We start from the raw sequence: 17,234 nt of genomic DNA on the forward strand, positions 1-17,234 counted from the left end.
TCTGCTGCTGATACCCAGGCAAACAGGGTCTGGAGTGGACCTCAAGCAATCTCCAACAGACCTATAGCTGAGGATCCTGACTGTCAGAAGGAAAACTATCAAACAGGAAGGACACCTATACCAAAACCCCATCAGTACGTCACCATCATCAAAGACCAGAGACAGATAAAACCACAAAGATGGGGAAAAAGCAAGGCAGAAAAGCTGGAAATTCAAAAAATAAGAGCGCATCTCCCCCTGCAAAGGAGCACAGCCCATCACCAGCAACGGATCAAAGCTGGTCAGAGAATGATTTCGACGAGATGAGAGAAGAAGGCTTCAGTCCATCAAACTTCTCAGAGCTAAAGGAAGAATTATGTACCCAGCACAAAGAAACTAAAAATCTTGAAAAAAGAGTGGAAGAATTGACAGTGAGACTAATTAATGCAGAGAAGATCATAAACGAAATGACAGAGATGAAAACCATGACACGAGAAATACGTGACAAATGAACAAGCTTCAGTAACTGACTCGATCAACTGGAAGAAAGAGTATCAGCGATTGAGGATCAAATGAATGAAATGAAGCGAGAAGAGAAACCAAAAGAAAAAAGAAGAAAAAGAAATGAACAAAGCCTGCAAGAAGTATGGGATTATGTAAAAAGACCAAATCTATGTCTGATTGGGGTGCCTGAAAGTGAGAGGGAAAATGGAACCAAGTTGGAAAACACTCTTCAGGATATCATCCAGGAGAACTTCCCCAACCTAGTAGGGCAGGCCAACATTCAAATTCAGGAAATACAGAGAACGCCACAAACATACTCCTCGAGAACAGCAACTCCAAGACACATAATTGCCAGATTCACCAAAGTTGAAATGAAGGAAAAAATCTTAAGGGCAGCCAGAGAGAAAGGTCGGGTTACCCACAAAGGGAAGCCCATCAGACTAAAAGCAGATCTCTCGGCAGAAACTCTACAAGCCAGAAGAGAGTGGGGGCCAATATTCAACGTTCTTAAAGAAAAGAATTTTACAGCCAGAATTTCATATCCAGCCAAACTAAGTTTCATAAGTGAAGGAGAAATAAAATCCTTTACAGATAAGCAAATGCTTAGAGATTTTGTCACCACCAAGCCTGCCTTACAAGAGACCCTGAAGGAAGCCCTAAACATGGAAAGGAACAACCGGTACCAGCCATTGCAAAAACATGCCAAAATGTAAAGACCATCGAGGCTAGGAAGAAACTGCATCAACTAACGAGCAAAATAACCAGTTAATATCATAATGGCAGGATCAAGTTCACACATAACAATATTAACCTGAAATGTTAATGGACTAAATGCTCCAATTAAAAGACACAGACTGGCAAACTGGATAAAGAGTCAAGACCCATCAGTCTGCTGTATTCAGGAGACCCATCTCACATGCAGAGACATACATAGGCTCAAAATAAAGGGATGGAGGAAGATCTACCAAGCAAATGGAGAACAAAAAAAAGCAAAGGTTGCAATCCTAGTCTCTGATAAAACAGACTTTAAACCATCAAAGATCAAAAGAGACAAAGAAGGCCATTACATAATGGTAAAGGGATCAATTCAACAGGAAGAGCTAACTCTCCTAAATATATATGCACCCAATACAGGAGCACCCACATTCATAAAGCAAGTCCTTAGAGACTTACAAAGAGACTTAGACTCCCATACAATAATAATGGCAGACTTCAACACTCCACTGTCAACATTAGACAGATCAACGAGACAGAAAGTTAACAAGGATATCCAGGAATTGAACTCATCTCTGCACCAAGCGGACCTAATAGACATCTATAGAACTCTCCACCCCAAATCAACAGAATATAAATTCTTCTCAGCACCACATCACACTTATTCCAAAATTGACCACATAATTGGAAGTAAAGCACTCCTCAGCAAATGTACAAGAACAGAAATTATAACCAACTGTCTCTCAGACCACAGTGCAATCAAACTAGAACTCAGGACTAAGAAACTCACTCAAAACCGCTCAACTACATGGAAACTGAATAACCTGCTCCTGAATGACTACTGGGTACATAACGAAATGAAAGCAGAAATAAAGATGTTCTTTGAAACCAATGAGAACAAAGATACAACATACCAGAATCTCTGGGACACATTTAAAGCAGTGTGTAGAGGGAAATTTATAGCACTAAATGCCCACAAGAGAAAGCAGGAAAGATCTAAAATTGACACTCTAACATCACAATGAAAAGAACTAGAGAGGCAAGAGCAAACACATTCAAAAGCTAGCAGAAGGCAAGAAATAACTAAGATCAGAGCAGAACTGAAGGAGATAGAGACACAAAAAACCCTCCAAAAAACTAATGAATCCAGGAGTTGGTTTTTTGAAAAGAGCAACAAAATTGACAGACCGCTAGCAAGACTAATAAAGAAGAAAAGAGAGAGGAATCAAATAGACACAATAAAAAATGATAAAGGGGATATCACCACAGACCCCACAGAAATACAAACTACCATCAGAGAATACTATAAACACCTCTACGAAAATCAACTAGAAAATCTAGAAGAAATGGATAATTTCCTGGACACTTACACTCTCCCAAGACTAAACCAGGAAGAAGTTGAATCCCTTAATAGACCAATAGCAGGCTCTGAAATTGAGGCAATAATTCATAGCCTACCCACCAAAAAAAGTCCAGGACCAGATGGATTCACAGCTGAATTCTACCAGAGGTACAAGGAGGAGCTGGTACCATTCCTTCTGAAACTATTCCAATCAATAGAAAAGGAGGGAATCCTCCCTAACTCATTTTATGAGGCCAACATCATCCTGATACCAAAGCCTGGCAGAGACACAACAAAAAAAGAGAATTTTAGACCAATATTCCTGATGAACATCGATGCAAAAATCCTCAATAAAATACTGGCAAACCGGATTCAGCAGCACATCAAAAAGCTTATCCACCATGATCAAGTGGGCTTCATCCCTGGGATGCAAGGCTGGTTCAACATTCGCAAATCAATAAATGTAATCCAGCATATAAACAGAACCAAAGACAAGAACCACATGATTATCTCAATAGATGCAGAAAAGGCCTTTGACAAAATCCAACAGCCCTTCATGCTAAAAATCCTCAATAAATTCGGTATTGATGGAACGTACCTCAAAATAATAAGAGCTATTTGTGACAAACCCACAGCTATAATCATACTGAATGGGCAAAAACTGGAAAAATTCCCTTTGGAAACTGGCACGAGACAGGGATGCCCTCTCTCACCACTCCTATTCAACATAGTGTTGGAAGTTCTGGCTAGGGCAATCAGGCAAGAGAAAGAAATCAAGGGTATTCAGGTAGGAAAAGAAGAAGTCAAATTGTCCCTGTTTGCAGATGACATGATTGTATATTTAGAAAACCCCATCGTCTCAGCCCAAAATCTCCTTAAGCTGATAAGCAACTTCAGCAAAGTCTCAGGATACACAATTAATGTGCAAAAATCACAAGCATTCTTATACACCAGTAACAGACAAACAGAGAGCCAAATCATGAATGAACTTCCATTCACAACTGCTTCAAAGAGAATAAAATACCTAGGAATCCAACTTACAAGGGATGTCAAGGACCTCTTCAAGGAGAACTACAAACCACTGCTCAGTGAAATCAAAGAGGACACAAACAAATGGAAGAACATACCATGCTCATGGATAGGAAGAATCAATATCGTGAAAATGGCCATACTGCCCAAGGTTATTTCTAGATTCAATGCCATCCCCATCAAGCTACCAATGACTTTCTTCACAGAATTGGAAAAAACTGCTTTAAAGTTCATATGGAACCAAAAAAGAGCCCGCATTGCCAAGACAATCCTAAGTCAAAAGGTCAAAGCTGGAGGCGTCATGCTACCTGACTTCAAACTATACTACAAGGCTACAGTAACCAAAACAGCATGGTACTGGTACCAAAACAGAGATATAGACCAATGGAACAGAACAGAGTCCTCAGAAATAATACCACACATCTACAGCCATCTGATCTTTGACAAACCTGACAGAAACAAGAAATGGGGAAAGGATTCCCTATTTAATAAATGGTGCTGGGAAAACTGGCTAGCCATAAGTAGAAAGTTGAAACTGGATCCTTTCCTTACTCCTTATACGAAGATTAATTCAAGGTGGATTAGAGACTTAAATGTTAGACCTAATACCATAAAAACCCTAGAAGAAAATCTAGGTAGTACCATTCAGGACATAGGCACGGGCAAGGACTTCATGTCTAAAACACCAAAAGCAACGGCAGCAAAAGCCAAAATTGACAAATGGGATCTAATTAAACTAAAGTGCTTCTGCACAGCAAAAGAAACTACCATCGGAGTGAACAGGCAACCTACAGAATGGGAGAAAATTTTTGCAATCTACTCATCTGACAAAGGGCTATGATCCAGAATCTACAAAGAACTCAAACAAATATACAAGAAAAAAACAAACAACCCCATCAAAAAGTGGGCAAAGGATATGAACAGACATTTCTCAAAAGAAGACATTCATACAGCCAACAGACACATGAAAAAATGCTCATCATCACTCGCCATCAGAGAAATGCAAATCAAAACCACAATCAGATACCATCTCACACCAGCTAGAATAGCAATCATTAAAAAATCAGGAAACAACAGGTGCTGGAGAGGATGTGGAGAAATAGGAAAACTTTTACACTGTTGGTGGGATTGTAAACTAGTTCAACCATTATGGAAAACAGTATGGCAATTCCTCAAGGATCTAGAACTAGATGTACCATATGATCCAGCCATCCCACTACTGGGTATATACCCAAAGGATTATAAATTATTCTACTATAAAGACACATGCACACGTATGTTTATTGCGGCACTATTCACAGTAGCAAAGACTTGGAATCAACCCAAATGTCCATCTGTGACAGACTGGATTAAGAAAATGTGGCACATATACACCATAGAATATTATGCAGCCATAAAAAAGGATGAGTTTGCGTCCTTTGTAGGGACATGGATGCAGCTGGAAACCATCATTCTTAGCAAACTATCACAAGAACAGAAAACCAAACACCGCATGTTCTCACTCATAGGTGGGAACTGAACAATGAGATCACTTGGACTCGGGAAGGGGAACATCACACACTGGGGCCTATCATGGGGAGGGGGGAGAGGGGAGGGATTGCATTGGGAGTTATACATGATATAAATGATGAATTGATGGGTGCTGACGAGTTGATGGGTGCAGCACACCAACATGGCACAAGTATACATATGTAACAAACCTGCACGTTATGCACATGTACCCTAGAACTTAAAGTATAATAAAAAAAAAAAAAAAGATGAAAGCAAACTGTGACTTTGTATTTCCACTAAAGAATAAAGGGAAATGTGGCAAGAAATCAGGGTGAAGAATTAACTGTCAAGTCATGTTTTGTTTCCTATCTAGTGTAAAACACTCATTGATTGAAATGTAGAGTTATGGAGTGAAAGCCCTAGAGAAAACAATTTAAATAATCCCAAAACAATAATTAAGTTAGGAGGAAGAAAGCTGAAGTAAGAAAGAGGAAAGGGCAACCATTCCTAGGGCAGGTGGGACACAGGGAGAAAGAGAGATTCTGCTGTGGCCATGGGGATGGTCCCGTTTCCACCTGGGAGGTGAACTGAGTGAATTCCCAAAGTTAGGTCTGCAAGCAAACAGTGCTAAATTACCCTTGCTAGCTTGGAACCAGGAGTAATGGCTTCACACAGAGGCTGGGACTGGCTGAGTATCTGGCTGCCTTTAAGGAAAAGGGAAAGAAGCCAAATGTGCTACTGAACAGCACCAGGAGAAGCAGCAGTAGTGAGAGGTAGTGGACATAAAAACAAAGCAGCCAGGTGGGGTGCAAGGGAGGCAGAACCCTATGAACCCCACTCCAACAAAAACTGAAGGGAGTTGGAAGGAAGGGGTAGTGCTATCAATCCAGTCAATGGGGGTGACCCACAGATTTACAGTTTATTCCTGGGTATTTTGTTTTACTCTTGTTTTTGAGACACAGAGACAGTAACTCTGTAGTATTTCCAAGCTAGTGGGGTTTTGTAATTAAGCCTGTTCCCACCAAAATGAAACTCTCTACATCAAAATTTTCTTAAATCCCATTATATCGAAATGAGTTGCACAGTCTTATTTGTTGTTTGGTAAATCCAATTATATCTCAATGAGGTGTATAATATTTGTTTTTGTTTTTGTTGCTTACTTCATATAACAAACAAACCTGTCATATATATAATTAACAGACTGTTAGGGGTCAACTTGGGAAATTATTATACTTGTACTTATTTTATTGTTTCTATTAGGAAAATACATTCTGAATCCGAATTCTGAAGAGTTAATTTATAAGCAAATTTTTGGATCGGTACATGTGGGTAATTGAGGACTTCCTGTACAACTAAATTCTGGCAGGTTCTAGCTCCTATAGGTATCTTTGCTACAAATGTTTATCCACAGTGCCCTCTAGTGGTTTTAATTCTCATTTCAACATAAACCAAAAAAAAATTGAGCAAAAGCTTTTTCATCTTGAGATGAACATATGCATGTAAGTCTTAGAATCATATAATCCAAAAATTTTATGTCCAAAAAATACCAAGAAATCTTATTTGTGTATATTATATATATAATCAAGAATTAATCACTGATCACCATGACATAAAAGAAATACATTCTTCATAGAATCGATAAATAAAAGCCTCTCTGGGTTTTATTCTTTTTCAATTAAGAATATCAATATGGACACAATAATGACTGACTTCAGACTTCTTTTTAATTTAAATTTTCTTTTTCATTTTTTTTTAAGTCCAGCATCCCCTCTTTTAGATGATACACTGTTCTTGGACAGATCTTGTAGGTAGTACAAGTAATAATAGCCAAAAAAGAAAAAATTGTTCTATGGTAACTACATCATCTGTGTCTCAAGTCTCCGATTTATATATTACTACTGTAGCCAGCAATTTTTTTTTTTTCTGAACCAAGTTTGCTAAGGTTTTTCAGATGCCTCTCAACAAATAAAATCTCCTAAGTGAGGCCAATCAGAGAAATTACAGCAGGCTTGTGCTGTTCTCAGGCTAGATGCAAGGTAGTGTGCCTTAAGCTTAATTAAATTATATTATTTTCACATACTTATCACAGCATTTCACAGAACATAGAAAAAAACACAGTACAACAAATAGAGGCTATAAGGAAAGATCAGAGTAAGGAGAACAAATAAAATGAAGGAAGAAAGAAAGAAAAGTGTCAACATAAAAGCAAAACATCAAGGGGAAACAAATAGCAGTAACCAAAAGATGGGATACCAGTGTTCATTTTCCTTGCTACATCTAGGTGATTAACGATATAGTACAAGAAAGTACACTACCTGTGGAACTGGGTAGTGTACTCTATCTTTCGATTATGCATAGATCTACTTATACTTACCAAATAATAGGAGGTTTGGAAGTTTGGAACAAAACAATGCAGTGGTTTTCAAAGTGTTATCCCAGATTTAGGAGCATCAGCATCACCTGGGAACGCGTTAGAACTTCTCAGGCCATACCCCAGCTATTTCTACCTCAGGCTCATATCCTCCCTGGAAGCAGACACCTCATGTTAGGTCATGAGAAACTCAGCTCCTCAGACACCTGGCCGACAGTCATTGGCCTCATCTTTCAATCTCATCCTATCCCCTCATCGTAACCCCAAGGCCTCATCAGGTCTGCTGAGGGAGCATGTCCATACCACCCTTAGTGACAAAGGGAAAATGCTTCTGTTATTCTCTGCACCACAGTGGGGTGACTGGAACTCTGTAAGGTTGCCATGGCCCCTCTACCTGCCATGGCCTATCTACCTAAAGCCAGTTCAGTTCTCTTGCTTTCGTGCTGTGGGGACAGGGACTTCTGAATATGGCTTCCCACTGCCCAGGCTTCACCGTGAAAAAGACACAAGTCTTTCCTTCTCTAGTCCACAGCTGTATCTGAGCTGTCTATTGTTCTCCTGTGCCTCTCCCTTGAAAGTTTGTTGGGTTTCAAATCCTCTTTCAACTTCCAGTTTCCTGTCCAACATGTCAGGAGCTTGGAAGTTGCCACTCCATCCTAACAGCAAGCAAAAAGCTGAGTGATCTGAAAAATCAACAACTCTTCTTAGATCTGTCAGTGAAGTGAAGTCATAGGGCAAACCCTACACCAAAAGTTGGAGAGACAGACAGGCAAATACAGAGAATCACAACTTACCAAAGGAGGAATTCATGAGCAGAAACCACTTCAGGAACCAAGGCTGAGGTGCAGAAATCTGAGCTGCAACTGATAAGCTGATGGAGGCTTGGTGTGGACAAGTCTGAGAGCTAGAAACTCCAGGGAACCCAGCCACGGAGGACCCTCACACTTCTGTGAGTCTTACCTCCAGGTCCTCACAGCGACTATCAGAGAAAAATCCCCCTGTGCTTTCAGCAGTGGGGAGAGAAGAGGAACCATTTGAAATATGAAAGAAAGGATATTCTGTTCTTTGCAAGGCCTGCCCTCCAGAGCCTAACCTCCTGGAATTTTATCAGAGCCTAACCTACCAGGCGGAAGGGAAATACCTAACTCCAGACCACCCTAGTCATCATATCCAGCCTAAGTTGGGGAAAAACTGTGAAGCACTGGTGAAGTTCAGAGCCCAGGGCCACAGGCTCATTAAAAGTCTGAGACCTAGACTGGGTGCAGTGACTCACACCTGTAATCCCAGCACTTTGGGAGGCTGTAGGCTGATCACTTGACCTCAGGAGTTCGAGACCAACCTGGGCAGCATGGCGAAATCCCATCCCTACAAAAAAAACAAACATTAACTAGGGTGTGATGGTGTATGCCTGTAGTCCCAGCTACTTCGGAGGCTGGGGTGGAAGGATCACTTAAGGCTGGAAGGTTAAGGCAGCGGCAGCAAGCCCTGTTCACGCCACTACTGGACATGAGCCTGGGTGACAAAGTGAGAACCTGTCCCAAAAAAAAAAAAAAAAAAAAAAGGCAAGCAAGAAAGAAAGAGAAAAAAGAAAAAAAGTGTGACACTCAATCAGAGGACTACAAAAGACTTCCCCTCCCCACCACACCCTACTAATGCACCACTGGAGGCCTATTTACTGCACTTCTTTCTACCCAGTACATCACGTCCTCCTTTCAACAAGAAATTACAAGGAAAACAATTATAAAGTAAAAACCCCAGTTTGAAAAAAACTGAACTGGTATCAGAACCAGAGTCCCATATGCCAGGGAAGTTGGAATTGTTAGACCACGAATGTTTAAAAACTATCATTAATATGCTAAGGGCTTTTATCAAAAAAAATAATAATAATAACTTGCAAGAACAGATGGATAACATAAGCAGAAAGATGAAATTCTAAGAAAGGATTTCTTTAAATGTTACAGATCAAAACAAGTGGATCAGAAATGAAGAATGCCTTTGATGGGCTCATTCATAGATTGGACATGACTGAGGAAAGAATATTAAAACTTTTTTTTTGAGAACATGTCAATAGAAATCTCCAAAACTAAAAAGCAAAGATAAAAAGCAGAAAATAAAAAGGAATATATAAGAACCATGGGTTAACCAGGAAAGGTATAACTATGTGTAATGGGAATATCAGAAAAAGAAGAAACAGAAAAAAAAAAAAAAAAAAAAAAGAAAAGAAACAATATTTGAAGCAACAATGACTGAGAATTTTTCCAAATTAATGTTAGACAACAAACCACAGCTCCACGATGCTCACAGAACACCAGGCAGAACAAGTACCAAAAAAAGCACATAACACCTGGGCATATTGTATTCAAACTGCAGAAAATCAAAGGAAAAAAAAATCTTAAAACCAGAGGGGAAAAAACCACCTTACACATATAAAGGAAAAAAGATAAGAAATACATCCAACTTCACCTCAGAAATCACGCAATAAAAAGGGACTGGGGTGAAATACAGTGGTCCCCCTTATACCATGGTTTTGCTTTCCATGATTTCAGTTGCCCTCTGTCAACAATGGTCTGAAAATATTAAATGAAAAATTCTACATATAAATAATTCATAACTTTTAAACTATGCACCATTGTAAGTAGTGTGAAGAAATCTCACACCATCCCATTCCATCCCTCCTGGGAAGTCAATCATCTCTTTGTCCAGTGTATATATGTTTATATGCTATAAATGTATATAGTCACTTAATAGCCTTCTCACTTATCAGAGAACAGACAACAAAATGAAGTTTGGTATAACACCGTAAGATATTTTGAGAGAGAAACTATGTTTACATAACTTTTATTACAGTATATTATCATAATTATTCTATTTCATTAATATTGTTAATATCTCACTATGCCTAACTTATAAAATAAACTTGGTCATACATATGTACATTTGTATAGTAAAGAATACAGTTATATTAGTCTATTTTCACGATGCTGATAAAGGCATACTCAAGACTGGGATGAAAAAGAGGTTTAATTAAATTACAGTTCCATATGGCTGGGGAGGCCTCACGATCATGATGGAAGGCAAGGAGAAGCAAGTCATGTCTTACATGGATGGGAGCAGGCAAAGAGAGAGAGCTTGTGCAGGAGACCTCCTCTTTATCAAACCATCAGATCTCATGAGACTTATTCACTATCACAAGAGCAGCAACAGAAAGACCTCCACGTATGATTCAATCATCTCCACTTGGGTTGTTCCCACTACACATGAGAATTGTGGGAGTTACAATTCAAGATGAGATTTGGGTGGGACACAGCCAAACCATAACAATAGTATATACAGGGCTTATACTATCCTCAGTTTCAAGCATCCACTAGAAGTCTCAGAATGTATCCCCTACAGATAGAGGAGGGACTACCGTAATAAAGAATTGAGAGAAAGGAACTCATTTTTTTCTAGAAAAATCCTAGAATTCTGTACCCTCTGAAATTATTCTTCAAAACTGAAAGAAAAATAAAGACTTTCTTGGACAAGAAAAAAATGAGAAAATTTGTTACTAGTAGATGTATCTTGCAGGAAATGTTAGAACAAAGTTATTCAGAGACAAGGGAAATGATACACGTCAAAACTTCCAATCTTCATGAAGGAGAGCATTGTGAAGGAACAAATAAGGTAAAATGAAGACTTTTGTTTCTATTATTCTTAATTGCTCTGACAATTTGTTCAACAGTAAGAGCAAAAATGTATCTGATTATGTATTCTCATGTGTATATGCTTAGGTATAGTTTTATATAAGTAAAACGAATGATAGCAATTATACAAGGGATGAGAGGAAGGAATTAGGAATATCTTATTATAAGGTACATGCACTACCCATCAAGTGGTACAGGGTTATTGGAAAGGGGACTTAGATTACTTATAAATGTACATTGTAAACTCTAGGACAAACACCTAAAAAGTAAGAAAACAAGTATGGTGATATTCTAAGGAGACAATATAAAATAATATAAAATATTCAATTTAAACCACAAAAGGCAGCAAAAGTTTGGAACACAAAAATGGAAGCAAAGAACAAGGGCAATAAAGAGAAAATAGGTATCGACCGAGGAATAGTGAGTCCAGGTAAGGTCTCCGGGAGGTGGAGGGCTAGAATGGGAAAACTGATCTTCCAGAGCCCCTTCCAAGGCTCCCAGAATCTTGAAACTTCACTTGCCAGGCATAGTGTGCTTTCCTGACACTGCTTCCACATGTGGTGCAGGAACAGAGAGCTTCAATACCCAGAGCAGCAGGGAGACATGGCAATAGAGGGTAGTCAAGCAGAGGAAGATGAAAGTGGCCTCCAGGGAAGCCAGAGCTGACAGAAGTGCTCCTAGGAACATCTATTCATTGATATTGTACCAAACCTGACGCACTCTCATTTGTCAGAGGTGGCCCCAGGTGGGTGTCAGTGTCACACATAGGGGTAAAACTGTTCCTAGAGCAAACAATGATGAGAGAGCTGAAGGCAAATGCATACTTGAACCCCCAGATGGGGACTATGTGGGAGACTAATGGGTCTGTGAAAGAGAACTCCAGTCCCAGTAAGAAATACATCACATAAATAGGGTATCTCGGCCTGAGGATGCTCACAGGCACTTCCAGACCTTCTGATACGATGAAGCAACTGGACCACCAGAGGCTGTCAGCCTACTTCAGACATTATGCCATCAGTGATTGAGGCCAGAGATCCACTCAAAAGAGCAGATCTTAGAAATACTGATGTTAGAGCAGTCCCTGACTATTTTGCACAAGGATACCCAGAACTGGATGCAGAAGCATCATCCACAGAATGTCAAAACAGGCTGTGGTCCTGGTGAAATGCTTGCAGAGAGAACCTGGTCAAACAAAGAATAAGGTCACAGCCCATGAGCTGGGAAAGAAGGCAGTGCTCCTGGGAGGAACAGCAGTGGCCCCAGGCTTCAAGTGTAAACCAGTGAAGCCCCAACCAAAGAGTGTGTTCCAGAAAGAATGCTAGAATATATACTGGGTACTCCAAGAACAGCTGGGCTGGAATACTCACAAAGAAACACAGCCTGTATATGAAAGAGTTGTGTATGTACAACAGTTTTTAGCCTGTTTTGAGCAGAAAAGGACCAAAGACTGGAAGATGGCACCTGACCTCATCCTACCTGAGTCCCAGAGTTTTTGACATTTGAAGAAGTGGCTGTGTATTTTTCTGAGGAAGAATGGCAATTATTGCATCCTCCTGAGAAGACTCTACAACGTTGTAATACAGAGTATCTATGAAACTGTCATCTCTCTAGGATTAAAGCTAAAATATGACACTGGAAATGATCATCCTGTATCTTTCTGCACCAGAAATACAAATGTTAGGATGCAAAGTATCAAAAAAGACCAGAATGAAATTGCCCAGAAAACAACAGGCAGGGAAAATCATGGTGATACACACAAGGTACAGAAACAGCATCGAGCTTTTCCAAGGAAGTAAAGAAACTTGCCACTTGTAAACAAGAGCTTCCAAAACTTATATATCTTCATGGGAAACACCACACAGGAGAGAAATCTTTTAAATCTCAGGAATGTGGGAAAAGCTTCAGTTAGCTCTGATCTTCTTAAGTACCAGAGAATTCACACTCAACAAAAAACCTGTAAATGTCAACAATGTGACACGAGGTTTAGATGGAGTTCAGATCTTAGTAAGTGCTACATGACACATCAAGGAGTAAAACCATATAGATGCTCATGGTGTGGGAAAAGCTTTAGTCATGACACAAATCTACACATACACCAAGTAATTCACATGGGAGAGAAGTCCTTTAAATGTCATGAATGTGGAAAAAGATTCATTCAGAACTTCCACCTTATCAAACACCAGAGAACCCACACAGGTGAACTGCCTTATACTTGTATCATATGCAGAAGAAACTTTAGTAGGTGGTTGAGCCTTCTTAGACACCGGAAAAGCCACAGAAGAAGGACGGTATGTCCAGTGTCTCTAAACTGAGGATTTACTACATAGAGCTTCATCTTAGAAGTGATGAAAGAATACAAAACTATGAGGCATTCGATGATAGCAATCTGTCACCAGTAGAACATTTGGGAGGGGTAGATCTTACGCTTCACAAAAAGGAATCTAAGTTGCCTTATTCAGCATTGCATTTTCAGTGCCTAGCACAAGTCTTATACATAATGAGTATTTTATAAACAAAAAAATGAAAGTATACCTATAAGATATCTTTACCTATCTATCTATATGTATGTATCTGATTATTCAAAGCTTCCCCACCCCCAGTCATCTAAATTCTTCCAGTATCAGGTGTTTGACAGATAACAGTCAAGACTTATTCTTCATTCTTTGTGAGGACAGATGGAAAGTAAGAGTACTTTGACCCTCTCAAGGGAGCTCACAGAGAATTACTAAGTTAGAGACAGTATTAATAGCTATCATTCAATCTAGAAAGCAGTCTTGGTCCTCATCCAGGTATCTGTTTCTTTGTAGGAAGCACAGATAAGTGGTAAATGATCTTTTTCTAACTTTCATTATGTGGACTGGATGGAGGTTTTCAAACTGGTGCCATACTGCTGCAGGGCCTAAGGGGAGGCCTGTATTTATGGCTGATTCAGCCACAATTCTATTAGTCCATTTTCATGCTGGTGATAAAGACATACCCGAGACTGGGCAATTTATATGGGAAAAAGGGTTTAGTGAACTCACAGTTCCACGTGGCTGTGGAGGCCTCACAATCATGGCAGAAGGCAAGGTGGAGCAAGTCATGACTTACATGGATGGCAGCAGGCAAAAGGAGAGAGCTTATGCAGGGGAACTCCTCTTTACAAAACCATCAGATCTCATGAGACTTATTCACTATCATGAGAACAGAACCAGAAATACTAGCCCCCATGATTCAATTACCTCCCACTGGGTCCCTCCCACTACACATGGGAATTGTGGGAGATACAATTCAAAATGAGATTTGGGTGGGGACACAGCCAAACCATATCAATACTATTTAGAGGGCTTGGTACTATCCTCAGTTTCAGGCATCCACTATAAGTCTTAGAATGTATCCCCTACGGATAGGAGGGACTATTGTAATAAACGGTTGAGAGAAAGAAACTCACTTTTTTTCTTGAAAAAAGCTAGAATTCTGTGTCTTGTAAAGTTATTTTTCAAAAGTGAAAGAGAAATAAAGACTTTCTTAGACAAGAAAAAAAAGAGGAAATTTTTTGCCAGTAGACCTATCTTGCAAGAAATGTTAGAAAAATGTTTTTCAGAGACCAAGGAAATGATATAGGTCAGAAACTCTGGTCTTCATAAAGAAAAAAGGAGCATCATCAAGGAATAAATGAACGTAAAACGAAAACTTCTTTTTCTTATTCTTAATCTGACAATCTGTTCAAAATAAGAGCAAAAACATATTTGATTATGTATGCTCATGGGCATATGCTTAGGTATAGTTTTGTATAAGTAAAACAAATTATAGCAATTATACAAGGGATGAGAGGGAGGAATTAGGAATATCTTGATATATAAGGTACATGCACTACCCATCAAGTGGTATAGTGTTATTTGAAAGGGGACTTGTATTACTTGTAAATGTATACTGCAAACTCTAGGACAAACATCTAAAAAGTAAGAAAACAAGTGTGTTTCTAAACTGAGGAAAGTTACCATGTAAAGCTTGACCTCAGAAGTGATGAAAGAATACAAAATTATGAGGCTTCTAATAATAGAAATCTGTCATCAATAGAACATTTGGGAGGGGTACATCTTACACTTCACAAAAAGGAATCTAAGCTGTCTTATTCAGCATTGCATCTTCAGTGCCTAGCACAAGACTTATATATAACGAGTATTTTAAAAACAAAAAAATGAAAGTATACCTATGAGATATCTTTACCTATCTAACTATATGTATCTGGTTATTCAAACCTTCCCCACCCCCAGCCATCTCAATTCTTCCGGTATCATGTGCTCGACAGATACATAATGGTCAATACTTAGTTTCATTATTGATTCTTTGTGAGGAGAGATGGAAAATAAGAGTACTTGGGTCCCTCTCAAGGGAGCTCACAGAGAATTACTAAGTTAGAGAGAGTATTAATAGCTATCATTTAATCTGCATGAAAAATCAAGCCCAGGCCTCAGGGAACTTGACTCTGTAACAGCAAGAGAGGATTCAATGTTTACCCTGGGAGAGTGCCCCATTCTATTTGCTTCTCTCGTAAGTACCCACTACCACAATGTCTTCTGTCAAGGAATCGCAAGTAGCAAGGGAATGTCTGAATGCAAGGACAGACCTAGGTACCTTGCAAGCACTTCATATCTCTCTGCTTGCTGACTCTGTCTACATAGACATATAAAATGACATGAAGAGGGAGGCAGTCTTGGTCCTCATCCAGGTATCTGTTTCTTTGTAGAAAGTACAGATAAGTGGTGAATGTTCTTTTTCTGATTTTCGTTATGTGGAATGGATGGAGGCTTTCAAATTAGTGCCATACTGCTGCAGGACCTAAAGGGAGGCCCATCTTTATAGCTGATCAGCTACAACCCTATGTATTAGTCCGTTTTCATGTGGCTAATAAAGACATACTCGAGACTGGGTAATTTATACGGAAAAAAAGGTTTAATGGACTTACAGTTACACATAATTGGGGATGCCTCATAATCATGGCAGAAGGTAAGGAGAAGAAAGCCAAGTATTACACGGATGGCAGTAGGCAAAAAGAGGAAGCTTGTACAGGGTAAACTCCCCCTTATAGAATCATCAAATCTTGTGAGATTTATTCACTATCACAAGAATAGCATGGTAAAGACCCACCCCCATGATTCAATTACCTTCTACCGCGTCTCTCCTGTAACATGTGGGCATTGTGAGAGCTACAATCTGAAACAAGATTTGGGTGGGGACACGGCCAAACTATATCACCTATATCACTTTCTACATCTGAATACTCTTCAAGAAGGCCTGGAGATTTTGCAAAACTTATTTACTGAGAATAGCAAGGACAGCTCTGTGACCTCTTAGTCTTGGTGCACAGCTAATACCAGGAGGGAACATCCTGAAGTGTCAGAGCAAAATAAGGCATGTGCCTTAGAGTGATGACCCCAGTCAAAACAAAGCTGGATGGAGACTGTTTTCTAATATTATTGGTTTTCTTCTTGTCCCTATTAGTCAAAGTGACTATCTCTTATGAAAAGATAATATGATGTCAAAGGAAGTTGGAATATATGGATTTACGTCAGTTCCTGGTTTATAATATTGTGCAAGGCTTCTATATATTTAGTATTTCATAAAATTGTACTTTTAAATGAAAATGACGTTTCATGTTAACTTTAGACATTAAACAAAACTTTGTTACCAAAGCACCCAGAAATGGCCAATGTTCACTTATTTGAAACAGAGGTCTTCAGGTATTTTTTCTACCAAGAATCCGTTCTCATCTTGTTTTGAAATTTGTAAAATGAGCATAGTAATTCCTACTTCCTAGGGCTACTGTGAGGATTAAATGCACACATGTGAGCATGCCTGACAATGACTGGCCACAGTAGATGTTTCCTAAACATTTGGAACTTTCTTCATTCTTCTTTCAGTTAGTTATTAGAAAATAAGCTTTGTCTACTTGTCCAGCTTTTAAGCATCCTTCATTAATGAGTTTTCCCACATTTCTAGCTGGTATTTAGGCCCACTAATAATGGTCAGAATGGTAGCCTTCAGCATATTTCTTTCTAGAGGTGCTCCTCTCTAATCAGCCTGAAACAATACATTGATGTCGCAGCTTAGCTAGGTATACTGCTCATGGTATATTACA

General features: G+C 39.2%; 1 protein-coding gene and 1 pseudogene across 1 annotated transcript in view; one reads left to right on the top strand and one right to left on the bottom strand.

Moving 5' to 3' along the window:
• Window positions 1-17,234, bottom strand: part of TMEM117 (transmembrane protein 117) — a 580,634-nt gene that overhangs the window by 379,891 nt on the left and 183,509 nt on the right. The window lies entirely within an intron of this gene.
• On the top strand, window positions 11,911-13,425 carry LOC104654922 (annotated as a pseudogene).

This window comes from Rhinopithecus roxellana, chromosome 10 (assembly GCF_007565055.1).
Source record: "Rhinopithecus roxellana isolate Shanxi Qingling chromosome 10, ASM756505v1, whole genome shotgun sequence".
Classification (NCBI taxonomy): domain Eukaryota; kingdom Metazoa; phylum Chordata; class Mammalia; order Primates; family Cercopithecidae; genus Rhinopithecus; species Rhinopithecus roxellana.